We start from the raw sequence: 14,394 nt of genomic DNA, 5'->3' as shown, positions 1-14,394 counted from the left end.
GGTTTTTGATGAAAACATTCCAGGATTTCCCCCCATATTATGGAGTCCAATGGGACCCAAATGGTTCAAGGTCCAAATGACAGTTTCAGTGCAGCTTCAAAGGGCTTTAAACGATACCAGAAGATGAATAAGGGTCTTATCTAGCGAAACGATCGGTCATTTCAAAAATAAATAAAAAAGTTTAAGTTTTATAAGCACAAATGTTCGCCTTGCTCTGTTCTGTGATGCGCGTTCGTGACGTCACGTAATACGCAATTACGTTGAAAAGGTCACGCTTGAAAAATTTCTGTCCTGAAGAAAATGTTCTTTTTGGCTTTTTAATATTAAAACACCCAGGATACGCACACGAAATGGGCATTTTAAACGATAAACTGACACAAATACATTTGAAAATGTGTATATGGTCCTCCTTCCGCACATTTGTAAACACGTCAAGCGTGACCTTTTCAACGTAATTGCGTATTACGTGACGTCATGAACGCGCATCACAGAACAGAGCAAGGCGAACATTTGTGCTTATAAAACTTAAACTTTTTTATTTATTTTTGAAATGACCGATCGTTTTGCTAGATAAGACCCTTATTCATCGTCTGGTTTCGTTTAAAGCCCTTTGAAGCTGCACTGAAACTGTCATTTGGACCTTGAACCGTTTGGGTCCCATTGGAGTCCATAATATGGGGGGAAATCCTGGAATGTTTTCATCAAAAACCTTAATTTCTTTTCGACTGAAGAAAGAAAGACATGGACATCTTGGATGACATGGGGGTGAGTAAATTATCAGCAAAAGATTTTTTAAAAGTGAACTTCTCCTTTAAGACCTACACGACGCATTACCAAATAAATATTCAAATCAAAGAATTAATTTTATTTCAATGAATTCAGTAATTGAAAAAGCACTAATTTAATTTACAGATAAATCACATTAGTAACCTTCCACACCCAACAACGCGTGTCAGAGAAAAGAACAGAATCAGATATACATTTTTTTTATAGAAAATTGTACTTTGCATATTATACTGTAAAAAAACACATAATTAGTTGATTTTAGTTGATCATAGTTGATCATAACTAGAGATGAAATGGCATGAACATTTAATTTCATGATTATAGTGACAAAAATGATCACGGTTATCACAGAATCCTGTTCAAAAAGTACTAATACTACACAATGAAATCAATTCACCAAGTTTTATGTCGAAAACCAGCAAATAACAAATAAATTTAGCATCAATATGCACTTTTTGTTTACATAAACATTAAAATAATACCATTAAAAATGAACATTTTTAAAGTGTCTTGCATGTTATATACTAACATGTACAAGTTAAAATAAAGGTTTGACAAAAAAGGTTTTATAAAAAGATAAACCTCACATATTTCAGACTTTAAATAATTTTTTATAAAAAGAATGAGTCAAAAAAGATAAATTACTGACATTTACAATGCACTTTAGCTTATCTTTTATTATTAATAGTAACATTCGGTCCGATTTTCCCGTGGCGTCTGTCGTTGCTATGCAACCATGCACTGCGCTCTCCACAACAACAAAGAAGTTTTAGTAGCTAATGGATTTCCACCACCAAAAAACGCTTGCTGTAGCTCTGCTACAAGATTTATTTACGGAGAAGAGAAAAACACCCATAGTGTTTGGGTGCACCCCCATCCTTCCTGTTGACTGAGCTTTCAGACAGCGCCTGGAAAAAACGAGCGCGTCGCTTCAATTATGAGCACGCTTACCGTGCCTATATTTGAACGAACTTGAGCGCGCAAAAGACGCGATATGTAAACGGCCTCTTGGCGAGCGACCTCCAATCAGGCCGCGAGCGACGTGTTGGAGACCCCAGCACTAGAGCTCCGATGTGTAGGCTACGACTCGATACTTTTTTGCTACTTTGTAATAACTTTCTGCGGCCAGCGTTTCTGGAAATAAACGAGGGTAAAACCTTTTTAAGACCTGACTAAATGAAATTTAAGACCGCGGATGAAAATCTGGCCGTTTTTAAGACGTTTTAAGGCCTTAAATTTAAAGTTCCGAATTTTAGACTTTTTAAGACCCCGCGGGAACCCTGAAAGAAGATGTGCGTGTGGATCAGGTGACACGCGTGCATTCATTGACGTCTTTTCTGAGTCGATCTCATTTGATTCATTTGGATTTTGAGACTTTCTTTTCGCTGTTTTTAGGCATTTCACAACCCACACACAAACAACTACAAATGAATAGGCCTGGTGCTAATTATTAATGTGTGCACAACTACCCATCTATTTGACAAATTCACAAATGTGTGTTACTACATTTAAACTAATACAATACAACTTGTGTGTACAAAATTCAAAATCACATGAATGTGCAGCATTTTGTACAAATAGAGACATAGTTGTTAATACAAAACCTCGATTTTGTATTAATGTAGGCCAGAATTTGTGCATGCAACAAGTAAGATGTGTATTTGTGGATGAGGTGACGCGTGCATTCATTGACTCGTTTCTGAGTCGATATTTGATTCATTTGGATTTTGAGACTTTCATTTCGCGGGTTTCGCCTTGCACGGTCCACACACAGATGTCTGAGAAAACCTGCTACCATTAGATGGCAGTATTCTGCTAAAACAGACAACGGCAGCATAATCAAGCGTTCTTCCCCATTTAAGACACTTAATGAGAGTGATATTGAAGCACCAAATTTAGTACACAATATAGGCCTACCTTATTAATAAAGCATACTTAATAGAGGTTTGATTACTGAACAACACCCATAGAAAACCATTATAAAATGCTTAACGTGCAATAGCGCGTTGCAATAAGGTGTATTGGCTACTGAGTTTAAATATCACCGTCTTACTGCATTGATGTTAAGCCTTTTCTTTATAATATGCTCTATGGGAGGAAAACTATATAGCCTACAGGCAAGAGCCTATATGAACGCGACGCGCGGCGTTTCACGTTACAGTTTTTCTCGATTGCTTAAACACATTTCTTGAAACTATGTCTCGTATTCTCAAAACTATAAACACAAATCCATAACGTCTCACCCAATTCCCCAAACATCCTATTTTCAGGTCAAAATGAAGCTCTACACTCAAAACCATCCACTCTTGCTGAAAAACCAAACTTTGCCCTCAGACAGGACACACAAGCCCTCAAAATCACACACACTACAACATAGTTTAACACACTGGTGCAATAAATTCAAAACAACATTTCCAAAACTGGTAAGTTATGTTGCTTGTGGTTCCCCCCTCACAAACCTTTTCACATGATGAACACAAAAGACACAACCAGTGGATACATTGGCACATTTTTATTCATACACAGAAAACACACACACACACAAATATTTTTTTTCCTGTTTTACTCTTTTTTTTTACTCTTTTTGTTTTTACTCTCTCCTCTAATTTTTTTTTTTTTTACGTATATTTACTTACAGTAAGATGTGTGTGACCAACATATGACAGTAAAAGAGCACACACAAACCATATTCTAATATGGAATTTGAATTGTATTGGAATGGTAAAGAGTGTTGGTCGTGACAGGAGGGTCTCCACTCAAGGATACAATATGATGGATACGTCTAAGAATTTTCCACATATGGTTGAAATACCATCATTTGCCTAGAAAGATAACTTTCTGGGTGTCAAGACTATAAAGGAGAAAGGATGCCCTCCCTTCACTGTCACGCTCTGTGTCACTCTGTGTGACTGTACGATTACTGGCCTTTTCTTGCAAGAAAATAAACCTCATCAAAGACTATTGGAAATGCTTGTCTTTTATTCAGTGATAGAATTTTGTTTGCCACCACACCTCCCTGAAGGTTCTAGAGGCGACGGTAAAGCGACTCAAATTTGGCCTTACTCGTAGCCCAGCCTCCCTCATAGTCATACCATTGACTAACACATGGGCAACTAGAGTGGCTTGAATTTCATCTGAGACTGCTTGTCTTCTTGTCCTTGCCCTTCCTCCTCCTCATTCTTATCCCTCTTCCTTCATGTCTTTCTGGATCCATTGTTCCAAAACGCAATAAACTGATTTGGGCCCTTTTATATATCTATTGAAGGTTCTGATTGATGTGTGTTAAATTTTGACTCTTAGTGTTTCCACTTGGGTAATTGTGTGCTAACTGAGCTGAAGCTGTGCTGACTTGAGTGAACAATATTGAATGCTAGTGCTTTCTAAATGACAACATGGTCTAGGCAATGAGAAATGAAGGGATTTGTGTGTAGAGTTTTGCAGTGACAGTTCAACAAATCTGACTCATGTGTCAAAACAGGGAATAGTGTTTATAGTTTAGTGAAATGGGTGTGCTTTTTGATAAATGGCGTTATGGTTTTGAAATTTTAGTTCAAAAGCCTGGCTATAGTGTTTAAGCAATCGAGAAAAACTGTAATGGCGTTAGCACCAGGCCTATTCATTTGTGGTTGTTTGTGTGTGGGTTGTGAAATGCTTAAAAACAGCAAAAAGAAAGTCTCAAAACCCAAATGAATCAAATGAGATCGACTCAGAAAAGATGTCAATGAATGCACGCGTGTCACCTGATCCACACATGCATATCTTCTCTGTTGCATGCGCAAATTATGATACACTAATACAAAGGAAAACATTTGTATTCACAAAAACGTCTCTATTTGTACAAATTGCTACACATTCATTCAATTTTGAATTTTGCACATGCAAGTTGAAAGGCATGGATAAAACATTTCTGCAACATGTATCAAGTTCATTGATACGTGTGCTTGCACATGTTAATCATTTTGATACTATATTCATCCCATACAAAAATATATATTTTTCTGAAAATAAGTGTTGTAGTTTAACCAACAGGACAGTAGTGATGTGTAAACTGAATTTGGCAACAATAAAGTGTATTATAGTGAAGTTATTTAATATTTTTCATAATAAAAACCCTAAAAATGATACAAAAATAGTATTTTCCCAAAATAAGTGTTGTAGTTTAACCAACAGGACAGTAGTGATGTTTAAACCATCACATTGGCAACAATAAAGTGTATTACAGTGAAGTTACTGGATATTTTACATAATAAAAATCCTAAAACTTATACAAAAATAGTATTTTCCCAAAATAAGTGTTGTAGTTTAACCAATAGGATAGTAGTGATGTGTAAACTTAATTTGGCAACAATGCAGTGTATTATAGTGAAGTTATTTAATATTTTTCATAATAAAAACCCTAAAAATTATACAAAAATAGTATTTTCCCAAAATAAGTGTTGTAGTTTAACCAACAGGACAGTAGTGATGTTTAAACCATCACATTGGCAACATTGCAGTGTATTACAGTGAAGTTATTGAATATTTTACATAATAATCGTAAAACTTATACAAAAATAGTATTTTCCCAAAATAATTGTTGTAGTTTAACCAATAGGACAGTCAGGGATGGGCAGTATTTCAGATACATGTATTTAAAATACGTATTTGAAATACAAAATACTATTTTGTATTTTGTATTTTAACGCCTTTGGAAAAAATCAAATGTAATTTGTATTTAAATACATTTAAGTTGAGTATTTTTGTATTTTCAAAATACATAAAATACTTTTTGCCAGTCAACCTCTTTATCGGGGTATTGATTTTGTGCATGAAATAGTTCAGACATTCACTAGCTCAACATTGGGTCAGCGATTTTCTTTGGAATAAGGTGAGAATGTCATGATCAATTCTACTTGTTGATTAAAGTTAAAATAGTGCATTATTCACTTCAGTTAACATGAAAGAATAAAAGAGCACAGACAAGTGGGAAAATAGCGTTAGCCAATCATTCTTGACCGGTTGTTATGGAAGCTTGTTTCCGCCACAAAATAAAACATTTTAAAAGATAATTTTGACTTTATTTCTCAGAATTGCGAGATATAGCCTAAAGTCAGAATTGCGTGAAATAAAAGTCGCAATTGCGTTTTATAAAGTCAGAATTGCGAGATATAAAGTCAGAATTGCGTGAAATAAAGTCGCAATTGCGTGTTATAAAGTCAGAATTGACATTTTTTCTCGCAATTGCGACTTTATATCATGCAATTCTGACTTTATAACACATAATTGCGAGTTTATATCTCGCAATTCTGACATCTTTTCTCAGAATTGTGAGATATAAACTCACAATTGTGAGATTTAAAGTCCAATTCTAAGGGAAAAAAAGACAGATTTTTTTTTTTTTTTTACCTCAGAATAGTTTATATCTCACAATTCTGACTTTATAACACGCAATTGCGACTTTATATCATGCAATTCTGACTTTATTTCTCAGAATTGCGACTTTATATCTCGCAATTGCGACTTTATTTCTCAGAATTGCGACTTTATTTCTCACAATTCTGACTTCATATCTTGCAATTCTGAGAAAAAAAGTCACAATTCTGACTTGATATATCGCAATTGTGAGAAAAAAAAGTCAGAATTGTGAGATAAAAAGTCGCAATTATTATTATTTATTTATTATTCAGTGGTGGAAACAAGCTTCCATAGGTTGTTGATTTTTATCAACTAGCTTGTCAAATGTGTTTAAAGCATTACTGCATGTTAGGGGCTGGGTGATATGACACTACATATCATAGTGATATAAAGTGTGAATTGATGGAACTTCTTCTAAATCGTTAGATAGGCCTATTTGTGGGGTAAGCAAATTTATCCGTGCAGCTTTTAGTGGGCAGGAATAATTGGAACGTTGGAGTGGAAAAAGAAGCACTGATGAATGATACTCCACAAAAATCTTCAGCTTTTAATTTTATTGTACATAAAAAATAATAATAAAAAAGGGGTAAATAGTGTCAAATTAATGTAAATTAATTCTAATTTTAAATTTTAGATACACTTTCTAATTTTAATAAACTTATAGAAACAAATAAACTTTACATAAAATAAACAAAAATTACTTAAAAAGCATTGGACTACCTGCAAAAAAAAAAAAAAAAATCCAAAGAGTTTGAAATTCAGTTTATTCTGTGGAATCAAAACTGATATTGAGAATTGTGAAACCATGATATTGTCACTGTGAAGTAAAATTGAGATTTTGGTCATATCGCCCATCCATATTATTTGCTAGATAGCAGAAAAGGTTCCCACAGTTTTACATACAGTATGAATTTTTTTATAGTGTTCACCACAAGTAATAGACTACATTGTAACCAGAAATAAGTAGCCATATAAATGGCTGCTATTTTGCATAAGTTTATTTGTAATTGCCAGAAAGAAAGAAAGAAAGAAAGAAAGAAAGAAAGAAAGAAAGAAAGAAAGAGATGTGGTTAGGAATGAAAAGTCAATAGGCCTATGTAGTTTCTTCATTCACTGTGACCAATACCTGCACTGGATGGCCAATTTCACATGTATTTTGTGTATTTTCAAAATACAAAATACTGTATTTGTATTTAAATACATTTTTTCACACAGTATTTTGTATTTGTATTTAAATACATTTTTCCACACAGTATTTTGTATTTGTATTTTAAATACATTTCCATGTATTTATGCCCATCTCTGAGGACAGTAGTGATGTGTGAACTGAATTTGGCAACAATAAAGTGTATTAGAGTGAAGTTATTGAATATTTTTCATAATAAAAATCATAAAAATCATAAAACAAATAATAAAATTCTCGAAAATAAGTGTTGTAGTTTAACCAACAGGACAGCAGTGATGTGTGAACTTAATTTGGCAACAATGCAGTGTATTACAGTGAAGTTACTAAATATTTTACATAATAAAAATCCTAAAAATGATACAAAAATAGTATTTTCCCAAAATAAGTGTTGTAGTTTAACCAACAGGACAGCAGTGATGTGTAAACTGAATTTGGCAACAATGCAGTGTATTATAGTGAAGTTATTTAATATTTTTCATAATAAAAACCATAAACATGAGACAAAAATAGTATTTTCCCAAAATAAGTGTTGTAGTTTAACCAATAGGACAGTAGCGATGTGTAAACTGAATTTGGCAACAATGCAGTGTATTACAGTGAAGTGATTGAATATTTCTCATAATAGAAATCATAAAAATTATACAAAAATACTTTTTTTTCCGAAAATAAGTGTTGTAGTTTAACCAATAGGACAGCAGTGATGTGTAAACTGAATTTGGCAACAATAAAGTGTATTATAGTGAAGTTATTTAACATTTTTCATAATAAAAACCCTAAAAATGATACAAAAATAGTATTTTCCCAAAATAAGTGTTGTAGTTTAACCAACAGGACAGTAGTGATGTGTGAACTTAATTTGGCAACAATGCAGTGTATTACAGTGAAGTTATTGAATATTTCTCATAATAGAAATCATAAAAAATATACAAAAATACTTTTTTTCCGAAAATAAGTGTTGTAGTTTAACCAACAGGACAGTAGTGATGTGTAAACTGAATTTGGCAACAATAAAGTGTATTACAGTGAAGTTATTGAATATTTTTCATAATAAAAACCCTAAAAATGATACAAAAATAGTATTTTCCCAAAATAAGTGTTGTAGTTTAACCAACAGGACAGTAGTGATGTGTGAACTTAATTTGGCAACATTGCAGTGTATTACAGTGAAGTTATTTAATATTTTACATAATAATCGTAAAACTTATACAAAAATAGTATTTTCTGAAAATAAGTGTTGTAGTTTAACCAAAAGGACAGTAGTGATGTGTAAACTGAATTTGGCAACAATAAAGTGTATTAGAGTGAAGTTATTGAATATTTTTCATAATAAAAATCATAAAAATTATAAAACAAATAATAAAATTCTCGAAAATAAGTGTTGTAGTTTAACCAATAGGACAGTAGTGATGTGTAAACTGAATTTGGCAACAATAAAGTGTATTACAGTAAAATTATTGAATATTTTACATTATAAAATCCTAAAACTTATACAAAAATAGTATTTTCCCAAAATAAGTGTTGTAGTTTAACCAACAGGACAGTAGCGATGTGTGAACTTAATCTGGCAACAATGCAGTGTATTACAGTGAAGTTATTGAATATTTCTCATAATAAAAACCCTAAAAATGATACAAAAATAGTATTTTCCCAAAATAAGTGTTGTAGTTTAACCAACAGGACAGTAGTGATGTGTAAACTGAATTTGGCAACAATAAAGTGTATTAGAGTGAAGTTATTGAATATTTCTCATAATAGAAAAATTATACAAAAATACTTTTTTTCCGAAAATAAGTGTTGTAGTTTAACCAACAGGACAGCAGTGATGTGTTAACTGAATTTGGCAACAATGCAGTGTATTACAGTAAGTTATTGAATATTTTACATAATAAAAAATAAAAATAAAATGTATACAAAAAGCCTTGTCTACGTTCCTACGATTGAAAAGAGGTGTTTATCTGTGTAGTAACAACGTTTAGCTCACGAATTATTAATCTGTGCATTTATTGTCAAACTAGTTACTCAACTTTCCACTTCAAGGTCGTGATGTTACATGTGACACTGAAGCTATAAAGCATGTCGAGTAATCGCAAAGCAATTTGTCAGGAAGCTCGTTTTCTGTAGGCTATACATGTACACTATACACACATGCACACTATATAAAGACAATTTATATATCCATAACAGTAAGAGTATCAACATGTTGATGCCTTTCGATTCCATAACACATCTTCCTTTGATGATAATACTATTACTACTTAATAATAATAATAATAATAATAATAATAATAGTTGTTATTCCATGTTATAGTAGCCTACAACAAATTCCATTTTTATGACTGAATTCCATCCGCGCTTTAAGTCGTTCAGTGTAACTTCAAGGGACAAGTACATGACTGCTGTGCTGAGAAAATCTGCATATTTAAGAGACTTAAATCCTGCGAGAGTAAAACATTTTACATTTGACCTTTTCTTCCAATTCTCAAGAGCTATTTTCACAATTTACTTTCTAATCAAATATATAACTTAAATGTCATCATACCTATCGCTATCGGTGATTAGGCGACGATGGGTGGCAGCGAGAGAGAGATAACAGGAACTCATCAGAGAGACTCTCCATTTTAGAATCTGACAGCAGGTCTCAGGTGCACGCCCCCCCCGCCCACTTTTCCAGCATTTTTCAAATATTGCCAGTGGGTGGAGTCAGGCTCTGACCAGGGGTTTAGTTACCCTTTAAAGTTGTGCCTCTACTGAAAATGTGTGCAGTGTCTACTGAAATTCTCTCCTCTCGCAGTGGATCTCATCTGACATCACAGATCAAAGGCAGATATCGCGGGATTCACGCTCATGCGCCGTGTTGATGATAAACTGCATGTAATTTAAGTTCTGTTTGCTTTTATGTGAAAATAAATATGATGAACAAGACACCCAAAGTGCTTGTTATTTAATTCCATTCGAAACACGTGTTTATTAATCATTTTTATTTAATTACAGACATGTTTATTTGATTAAAAATACAAACAAAAACAGTAATACTGTGAAATATTATTCCAATTTAAACAGCTGTTTTCCGTGTGAATATATAGTAAAGTGTAATTTATTCCTGTGATCAAAGCTGAATTTTCAGCATCATTACTCCAGTCTTCAGTGTCACATGATCCTTCAGAAATCATTCTAATGATTTGATGCTCAAGAAACATTTATGATTATTATCAGAGTTGAAAACAGTTATTTACATTTTTATTTCATGATGTTATGATGAATAGAAAGTTCAAAAGAACAGCATTTATCTGAAATCTAAAGCTTTTGTAACATTAAACACTACCCTTCAAAAGTTTGGGGTCAGTAAGAATTTTAATTTTATTTTGGGGGGAAAGAAAATAAATCAATACTTTTATTCATCAAGGATGAGTTAAACTGATCAAAAGTTACAGTAAAGATATTCATAATGTTAGAAAATATTCTATTTTAAATAAATGCTGTTCTTTTGAACTTTCTATTCATCAAAGACTTTTGAAAACAACTGTTTTCAACATTGAAAATAATAATAAATGTTTCTTGAGCATCAAATCATCATATTAGAGTGATTTCTGAAGGATCATGTGACACTGAAGACTGGAGTAATGATGCTGAAAACTCAGCTTTGATCACAGGAATAAATTACAGTTTAAAATATATTAAAATAGAAAACAGTCATTTTAAATTGTCATAATATTTCACAATATTACTGTTTTGTTTTTTGTTTTTTTTTATTGTTTTTTTATCAAATAAATGCAGGCTTGGTGAGCAAAACATATAAAAACATAAAAACATTAAAAAATCTTATTGACCCCAAACTATGGAAATGTCCATTTTTCTGTCCCTAGCCTTTACAGAAATATTACACTTAAAAAACACTTTAGGGTTACAATTTCTTTACATTTTATAATAAAACAATATGTTATTTGAACAATTACACCTTCTTGAGCCATCAATGTGGCAATATTTGATTTGTATTAATTATATAGAATTCCAACCACCACAGAAGTGCTCGTCCCCACAGGGAAAATGCTTTATTTTGAGGTCAATAACAGGTATATAAAATAACAATAAATATTATAAAATTTATAATGAAAGCAGTGGTCCCCTGGAGTTGTGTCACTGGTGTTACCGTTAAACAAAAATAAAATCACACTGATGACATCCCTTGACTTCCTTCTTCCAATTTCCTGAATATGAAGAAAAGCCCATGGTAGATCCACTGTCTCTTTTCAGTTAGCAGACATCTTCCCTATTATCTCATGATTTCATATGAAACTTTTAGTTGAACTCACTGGTATGACCTACTTTATTGTCAGGGAATTGTAAAAAAAAACTAGAATACTAATGGATTAAACTACTTAATTTAGTTAGTATACCTTGACTGACAACATGTGGTTTGATACCTTGCAGCAGCCATTTTGTAAAATGAATTTTTCATGAAAATTGTCACTGGTGTTACTTTCACCTTCCTTATGGGTAACACCAGTAACATCAGTGACTCCCATTTATAGATAATCTTTATTCAAAGCTATTAATTTAGATTATATGCCAAATGTAACAATTTAGTCTCATCTACTTAACTGAAGAATAAGGATATTTGATCTTATGTATGTCTGGTGATGCATTGTGTCACTGGTGTTACTGTCTTTTTTTTTCTGTCACATTAAATACAATGTTACATGTGACACAGGCCTAATAATAATGTTACATCCATTTAATTCTGCTACACTCAAAAGTTAAGATTTAAAGGATTGCATCATTACTTGATTTTAACTGGTTTTCAAATATTTTCATTGTTATAGCAAATAGATGGTATAGCGCAGATCTATCTATCTACCTATCTATCTATATATATATATATATATATATATATATATATATATATATGTATATATATATAGTTCATGCAATTGTGTACTTACATTATCCTAAATGTTTCCAAGACTTTGTAAATTCAGAGAAATTCACATTTTTAAATAGTCCCTTGTCGCCTGTCCATGACGTAATATCCGCGTTACCCCTAGTTTGCATTGTTACAATGATCATTTTCAGCACATAGTTACAAATATACCTAAAATATATATGTTAAGTAAAGTGCAAATAAATACACTTTTAAAAAATTAAACAGAGTTTTCACTTCAAGTATATTTTTCTAAAATATATTAAAGTATAATTATTTTGAAGTGCATTGTGAAAATAGGCAAAAGCATGATACTAATATAATTTTAATATATTTAAAGATTAAAAGATTTTTTGTAAGTATATTTGCAATGTACTATTGAAGAAAAGGAATCTATGTTAAATACAGTAAAGTATTATTTTTTTCACTAGTGAAAAAAAAAAAGCTAAATATACTTGCAGCCAGACTAATTGATTAGTTTACTTGAAGTGTGCTATTTTGAAACAACTAATTTTGTACTAAGTACCCTGTAAAAAACACAACTTGAAAAAAGTTGAAATGACTGATTTTGTTGGTTCAGTAAAAATCTCGAAAAAAAAAAAAAAAAAAAAACTTAGTACTAATTTCCCCTAGCTTGTTCTTGTTGACTCAACTTTTGTAAATAACAGTTATACGAACTGAAAATAAGTTATCTGTGATACAAAAAAAACTTTTAGTTGAGTCAACTTGACATTATTTGTTTTCTGGAGAGGTGCAACTATTCTGTAACAAATCTTTTGTAGTTGAGCCAGTTCAAAAACAATTGTCTATTGGAAACAGAAGTTCTTATTAAGAATAAGGTTCAGATGTAGATTTTTTATTGAAAATGTTTGGTCACCATTTTGGTGAAGAGCATTTCCTTTGGTTGGGCAGTTCGACTCTTGGCGTTTTAGGTGAGTTTGTGGTCTTAGCAACAGTGTTTAACAAAACGCATAATTTGTTGCAAAGAAATCCATAAACAAAATTGATCATCTGATCTAGATAACAGCATCATGAAGGGGAATAGTTCACTATTCTTAATTCTGAAAAGTGATTATTTGTGAATAATATATTATATTTAATACTATATAATATAATATATTATATTTAATATATTTAATATTTAATACTATGGTGGCTCACCATTGTTGAGATTCATATGCTGATTCTTGATGTCTGTGTGTGTGTAAAAATACATTTTAAAATCAGAATTCATAATGTCTGATCTGTTGCAAGAAAGTTTTGCTGGTAAAATATTAATACAAAAGTAATCAATCTTGGTCAGAAATAAGATTAGTGATTTATTTTAGTTTAGGAGGCTGAAAACTTCAGATCCTCTTGGTTTCTTTTTTCTTAGCAACAAATTATGCGTTTTGCTAAACACTGTTATAAAGACCCAAAACTCACACAAAAAGTCAAACTGCCCAACCAAAGGAAACGTTCATCACCACAGGAAACGCTCATTTCCAAAGGAAACGCTCATCTCCAAAGGAAACGCTCATCACCAAAGGAAACGCTCATCACCAAAGAAAACGTTCATCACCAAAGGAAACGCTCATCACCAAAGGAAACGTTCATCACCAAAGGAAACGCTCATCACCAAAGGAAACGTTCATCACCAAAGGAAACGCTCATCACCAAAGGAAACGTTCATCACCAAAGGAAACGCTCATCACCAAAGGAAACGTTCACCACCAAAGGAAACGTTCATCACCAAAGGAAACGCTCATCTCCAAAGGAAACGCTCATCACCAAAGGAAACGCTCATCACCAAAGAAAACGCTCATCACCAAAGGAAACGCTCATCACCAAAGGAAACGCTCATCACCAAAGGAAACGTTCATCACCAAAGGAAACGCTCATCACCAAAGGAAACGTTCATCACCAAAGGAAACGTTCATCACCAAAGGAAACGCTCATCACCAAAGGAAACATTCATCACCAAAGGAAACGTTCATCACCAAAGGAAACGCTCATCTCCAAAGGAAACGCTCATCACCAAAGGAAACGTTCATCACCAAAGGAAACGCTCATCTCCAAAGGAAACGCTCATCTCCAAAGGAAACGTTCATCTCCAAAGGAAACGCTCATC

The 14,394-nt window shown here is 32.5% G+C and overlaps 1 protein-coding gene across 1 annotated transcript in view; it reads right to left on the bottom strand.

Moving 5' to 3' along the window:
• The window catches only part of LOC311093306 (uncharacterized protein), a 28,778-nt gene extending 18,755 nt beyond the window's left edge, over nucleotides 1-10,023 (bottom strand). The window contains exon 1 of the mRNA XM_084130606.1: nucleotides 9,906-10,023. The gene's annotated coding sequence lies outside the window, so the exon portion shown is untranslated. The remainder of the gene's footprint in view (nucleotides 1-9,905) is intronic.
• Between the last annotated feature and the right edge of the window lie 4,371 nt (nucleotides 10,024-14,394).

The sequence above is a fragment of the Abramis brama genome (genome assembly GCF_963993115.1).
Source record: "Abramis brama genome assembly, chromosome: 1".
In the NCBI taxonomy this organism is placed as follows: Eukaryota; Metazoa; Chordata; class Actinopteri; order Cypriniformes; family Leuciscidae; genus Abramis; species Abramis brama.
Note: the sequence above shows the minus strand (reverse complement) of the source record. Positions and strands in the feature narration are given on the sequence as shown.